Raw genomic sequence first — 7,081 nt, 5'->3', positions numbered from 1 at the left:
CTATCTAGCTGAAGGTCTTGGGCAAATTAATCTCTGGGACCTTAGCATTTTCACCTGTAAACTGGGGTAGTGTTGCTCTAACTGGGTTTAGGTGGTGACTGTGAGGTAGCTATGCAAGGAGCCTAAAGTAAGTAAACACACTACAAAGGCAGTTGCTACCATCCCAAGGCCGGAACAACGGTCACTTTAAAATCTGTCAAGAACAGATAACCTCAGTCTGAGACCCCAGAGTGCCACCTGGCTCCCCTCTTGTGAAAACCATTTCTCAACCCCTGATTTTCCCAATGTTAATGATGCCAATACCCTCAGTCCTCTCAGAACTCATACCTTCAAATATCTGCTGTGCTATGAACCCAGTGCCATAAGCTCAGGTCTCCCAACTTCTACTCCAGGTCCCCTTTTCCTTTGTGGCAACCCTATGGTGAGGTGAGGATTTTCCCACATCACACTGCTCTGTGTGATAAAGAAAGAAACAGCGGCACCCCACAGTGAGTGACCCTGTAATCAAACAAAAGGAAGGAAATCAGACACTTTTGCTTTTAACTTCAGGTTGCATTACACTGCTGCACCTTTGGACTCTGTTCTTCCAACGTCTCACCACAGACTGAAGGATGGCAGAAGAAGAAAACCCCGGAGCAATAGTCCTCACTGCCTCCAAGAGCTGCGTGTTTCCACGTTCCTAAGGAGTCAGTATTGTGCCCTCGGAGCTCTTCCCGTTCCTCCCCTTTCGCTTCCTTCTTTTCCCCAGGAATGGAAAATCCTGCACTTGATTCCATTTGCTCAACTTGCCAGTTTGGAGTTAGGATATCAGGGCTTAATCCATTTGACTTCCTTTCTTCGTGCCTCTTTGCCTTTAAATTTTGCTTTCCTCCAATATTTAAGTGGGAAGGGGGCAGAATCTGGAGTTTGTTTTGTTTTAAAAGTTCTGCGGAGGGGTGGCTGATTAGCTCAGTTGGTTAGAGCATGGTGCTAATAACACCAACGTTGCCGGTTCGATCCCCACATGGGCCACTGTGAGCTGAGCCCTCCTTAAAAAAAACAAAAAAGAAAAAAAAAAAATCTGTGAAAAAAAATGTAGACCCACGATGTGATACAGAATTGTACACCTGAAATCTATGTAAATTTACTAACAATTGTCACCCCAATAAATTTAATTAAAAAATATATAGAGAGAGAGACCCATACATGTAGTAGGAGTAGCAGTAAATACTGTACAAACTTTTCTAATTATTTGGGACTTGTTGAACACATATCTCAATAGTAAATATTAACAGCAAAACTTACTAAATTTCATTTACATATGTGATTAACTTTACATTTTCTGAAGTAAAAGTTTTTTATGCAACACACCTATTTCCTGTAACAGTAAGGAATTTTTTTGAAGCTGAAGGAAAACAGATAAATACATAGATACTGATAACTTGACAGCCCAAATACACATACACGTGGAAACCTACTGTGGATGAAAAGCGGTGCTGTGATAAGTCATAGATTCCTAACTGGGCAGGTCATGGTGGGTAGTCATGCCCCAGGCCTATAACTTCTTTAGTGAAAGGTTTTTAAGCAAGCCCTATCCTTTGTTCTTGTGCATTTGGTTAATATACCTTTGAAATGCCAGAAGTAATACCCCTCAAAGGCATAACCACCATCAAGAGAACACCATCTTGTAACCCAATCCCTGTCTTGCTTTCTCTCATCTTCATGTAATCTTTCTTACATTCCCTCTTTAATTTCAAATGCATAAAAGAAACTGCAAAATTGTCATTTTCCAGAGCACTTTAGACCTTGCTTCCCAGCAATTGCCGTCAGTTTTGGCTCAAATAAACTCTTATAAATATTCTCTACCCTTTTGGACTGTTTTTTACATGGACACTACTCTCCCCATAAGAGATGCTGAACTAAATGCAATTCAAAGTGAATGCATCCTAATTGTCCTTTGGATATCATATTTTAAAATATTATACCAGATATAATTAATTGCCCATTATTATTACATTGCTTCCCTTGGACAGCCTCCATGTGGCCCTTTTAACACAGCCATGATAGTTCCCAGTAAATAATTTACCTTCACCAAAAAATATTTTTAAAAATAGCCTATGCTTAGTCACTACCCACACTACCACCCAGGATGGATAAGAAATTATTTCCCACCACCCCCCTTTGTAGTAACAAAGGCTGTGCTTTTATGCTTATTCCCAGATGGATATATGTGTTCAACCCTAACCACAATTCCCACATTATTTCTGCTCTGTCCTGGAGACTGGTCCCAGCTGTGGGCAGTTGGGTAAGAAGTTGGACAGTCGGGGGGGGGGGGGGTCAGGAAGCAGAGAAGAAAGTACTGCACCACTTAGCAACCCTAGATTGGATGGGGGAGGGCAGATATAGTCTGTTTGTAACTGAAAGGTGGCATCCTCAGGGAAGTTGGTGAGAAAAATTACAGGACTTCCTGTCACCACACAAAATGGTGTTGCTTCAAGCAAGACAGCTCTGGCTTTTTCTGATGGAGTAAAACTGGGATCTGAGGAGAAACATTCCTACTCTGGAAGGCAAAACAAGAATGCTTTGCTTCTAAGCATGTAACTGCCACCCAACTGTGATTGTTGTTAATGCAGAGAGACTTCAAAAAAATGGACCCTTCTTCACTGCTCCTCTGGAACCCGACACAACCAGAGAGCCTGGGAACCAACCTAAAGAAATTGATTAGAGTGGCCTGAACTCTTTTATCTGAGGCCCACGCTGATGGGGACAGGACCCCAGAGAAAGTGAAGCAGTGAAACACTCCTCATCTTTCACTCTTTGACTTTTCCCCCAAATTCTTCTCCAAATTTGAATCAATTCATCAAACATGTATGGAACACCAACTTTGTGCCCAGGCACTGTGGTATATTCTGGAAAGGATCATTAGGGGTCTGAGAAGTGGTGGAAAACCATCAGGAAAGAACTAGAATATTCTAAATGCCACGCTCATGGCAGATGACAGAGCTGTGTTTATAACTCAGGCATTTCTGCTGCCTAAACATGAAGGCAGGTGATTAGAAGACAAAAAACAAATCAGGTCTGCTCTCTATCATCTGAAGGTAGCTGGGAGGAGGTGAGGGGGCAGGCTGGGGCCGGGGCCATCTCACAGGGCAGTTCCTGCTGTTGCAATCCATTATTTGTCTGCCTTACATTCTAATGCCCAAGCACAGCCTCAGTTTTGCATAAAATGTCCCTGACCTAAAATTCCCTCTCTTCTTAGGTCATCAACCTGCCATCAGTAATAGTGGGTACTTTGGGCTCTAAATTCTCCATAGCTTTCCAGTATCAGGCAAAAAAATGTTCTGCCTTAACTAGGTCTTTTGTGTGTGTGTGTCACAGTCAAGTTCCTCCTTTCTCTCTCACTTTAAGGGCTGTCTTTAAAATGTCAGGAAAAAAGAAAAAATCAGACACCCTATGATGTGAACTTATTAAGAAATTTTGTTTCCCCCTCCACACCTCCTCACCTTCCAATGGAATGGCAAGGAATTTTCACATACGTATTTATGAGTTAATTATTCTTGAAGTGAGTGACGCTGCTTCCACATCTGGTTGATATTTCTCTGACTTAGGTTGGTTTTCTTTTTTTAAAAAATTAATATTACAAGTATAGGTGACAAAGTGATGAGTTACACTGGGCTTCTTTTTTTCTCTAGTGATATTTAGCCCCCACCTCTGGGGGCAGGAGAATTTTATAGCCTCTGGTTTCTGTTTGAGGTCATTCTTTGAACTTTTAAGGCTTTCCTCAGGAAAGATGCAAAAAACAAGCCGAACCAAGAAGTGTGTTAGTGGGAAGAGACCGGAGAAAAGAAGAGCTGACATTCTGTTTGCAAGCTGAGCATGTAAACAACTGTCCAGCTAGCCCAGGGCCAAAAGTTTGTGTTAATCTGCATGCTCTCACCACTAAGTCAAAAGAAACTACTCCTCCAGGAACTCCATCTCTTCCCTCAAGTGAAGGAGGCTGAGTTCCCAGCATGCCCTCCATCCCAAATCTGAGAGTGCAGGGTGAGCAGGCCCTGTGGGACTCCTTCCTGGTTCTCCAGGCCCTGAGACTCAGGTAGAAGAGCTTTGGTGGTAGCTATAGCTGTTACTCTGGTGCCAGAATAGCTGCCTCTCCATTTTGGGATTATAGTAATTATGGTGATTTATGCTCCCAGAGTGAAAATTAGCAAACTGGTGAGGTAACTAAAAATGAATGCATCTCTTCCTAGAGTTCACTCCACCCAGCTGAGCCATCAAATAAAACCAGCATATGGGACAATTAGGGAGCCGAGCTCCTGCTTTCACAGCCCAGCAGAAAGAGACAGAGTTCAGGGGCCCAGGTTCCTTTGCTTGGTTCAGTAATGGTCAAAAGCAGCTCCTAACAAGCGGCCCCTTTGCCTCTCAACAGTGCCCCAGTCTGGGTCCTCCCATAAACACCAGCCTGTGGTTTTGCCTTTCAAACAAAGTCATTTGTTCCACAGCATGGCCATTTTACCCTCTTTTATTACAAATTGGCTGGGGGGGAGGGGGAAGTGAGAATAACCCACTGTCACATGGGTATGTGTGGGGCAAATATTTTTTCTTCTTAGTCATATATTTGCTTTTACGTGACCCAGAAAGACTCTGACCTTCACCAACTCCCATGCCCACTCATAAATGTTGGTGTGAGTAGAATTTATACAAAAATTTTTGAAAGACTTAGAGATCCAGTATGGATGGATCAGCCTCACCACTGAGCACGGGCAGAAATTCCCACTCTGTTTTATCCCCAAGGACTTGGACCTTGTGGGACTTCATGTGTAACAAGGATTGATTGGGGTCATACTGTCAGCTACTTGAACATTCGGATTTAAATGCAGTATTCAATCACTGCATTTCTCGGGAAAGGCTTAGAGTGGGAAGGGATTTAAGAGATAATGTAAGTAAACTCACTCTGAGTTATGCTGAGTTAATTGGTCTGGGTGTGATGTAGGCATCAGGATTTTTAAAAGCTCTCCGGGTAATGGTAATGTGTGGTAGTTTGGGAACCACTGCCCTAATCCCCTAATGCAAAGTTTTTCAACGTCAGCCTACTGACATTTGGGGGTAGGGTCATTCTTTGTGGTTGGGGGGTTTTCCTATGCTGTGTAGGGTGTTTAGCAGCACCCCTGACTTCTACCTATTACATGCCAATAACATCCCTCCCCTCAGTTGTCATAAATGTCAAAAATGTCTCCAGAAATGCCAGATGTCCCCTGGGGAGCAAAATCATCCTGGTTCAGGGCCACTGACCTAATGTCTTCAGTTCTCACCCTCCTTGACAAGTCAGTAGCATTGTGAAACCCCTCCTTCAGAAGATTCTCCTTAATTTGGCTTTCACAACACTGTACTCTCCACTCAGTATGCAAGGACTTATTGATATTTAAAACAGAGTGTAGAGTGGACCTAGAAGTTGCTCACATGTCTTTTGCCCAGCTCTTATCGCCACTTATCTGCAAGGGAGATGAGAAATGTAACCTTTATTTCGGGTAGCCACGTGTCCAGCTAATGACTGGAGTTCTGCTCCTATAATACTTTCAGATCTGTCTTTTTCCTATTTTCCCTTCTTCCCACAGGCTGGAGGAGCAGATGTGGTAGCGATGAGTCACCTTGGATCATATGAACAGGTCATGACCCTGGGGTTGGTAGAGAAAAAGATAGAAGGAGCCAAAGTCTCTGACCTCCCAGAGGCACCATACCAGCCCTAGACTGCTTACTCCTGAATTATTATGTGAGAGAGAAAGAAATACACTTCTGTCTGGTTTAAGCTATCATTATTTGGGTGTCACTATTATATCAATTGAACCTACATCCTAATCAATACAGAGCCAGTCAAGTTCAACTATCACTTCTGGCAACTCTCAGATCTCTATCTCCAGCCCTGAAATTCTCCCAAGTGCTAACCCCACATTTCAGTTAGCTACTGGGCGCTCCAGATGGATATCCAACTACTAGGATCTTGAACTTAGTATATTTAAAATCAAAATCATCACCCTTTTTCCCACACTAACTCTTTCTATTTTCACTATAAAGCATCTTATTCTCCAAGTCACCCAGGCTCCAAATCTGTGACACCTGCCTCCCTTCCGAACCCTATACCCAATTAATAGCTCCCCAAAAACCTTAGTTCCCCCCCACTCCTCTCAATGTCCCATACACTTCAACCAAACCACTTGCTAGTCTGCCCTCCTAAATATGTCCTATGCTTCCAGAACTATTATAGATTCTGTACTCACCTCTACTGAAAGTCCCTACCCAGCATGCCTTTCTCCCTAACGGCATGTCTGAGTCATCCACAGAAGTCATCCCGAAGCTTTGCATGTGGTAGGTCCAAAAATGTTTTTCAAATTGAAGAGATCAAGCAGCTTGCCCAAAGCCACATGGCTAGATAGAAATGTTCTGCTATATGATTGAGACTGCACATTCAGATGGTAACTATATTTCCTGCTTTTTTTATTGAGCTGATAATGACCTAAGGACATAGACTTCTTAGGGAAAGGTAGTGATTTGAGAAATTCTAAACTACAATTTAAATCAGCATTCTGCTATTCTGAGCCGTTGGCATACCATGCACTATAATTATATCTGTGTGTCTGCACCCCAACATGCTCTAGCCAGCCTGATTGCTTCATGGGCCAGAAAGCATTTAGAATACGGAGATACTTTTTAAATTGAGAATCACTGTGGGATCCTTTGGGCCAATTTTAAACCAATCAGTGGATGCAGTGATCAATATTTGAGCCATGTAACCTGCTCTTACAATTGAATGTCTGTAGCCAACTTTATGTGACCATGATTTTTTTTTCCAAGTGTTTTAAGCCATAGGAAAAAGAAAGAGGATCTGTATTTATTTAGTACCTACTTAGGCACATGGCTAGATACTTTAGTCATTATTATCACAACCCTAGGAGGTGGGCAGGAGCTGCAAGATACAAGGAAGTGGGAAGATAGGCAGCAGGGCCATTTGGCCAGGCCTCCAATGATGGGGCCTCTGATTTTTGCTGATTTTCAGAAGCAAATTTGAGCAGGGTTGATTTAAGCCTTGAACGATATCCTCCAGCTCTTT

This window comes from Rhinolophus hipposideros (genome assembly GCF_964194185.1).
Source record: "Rhinolophus hipposideros genome assembly, chromosome: 20".
NCBI classification, from domain to species: Eukaryota; Metazoa; Chordata; class Mammalia; order Chiroptera; family Rhinolophidae; genus Rhinolophus; species Rhinolophus hipposideros.
This window is presented reverse-complemented; position numbering follows the sequence as displayed.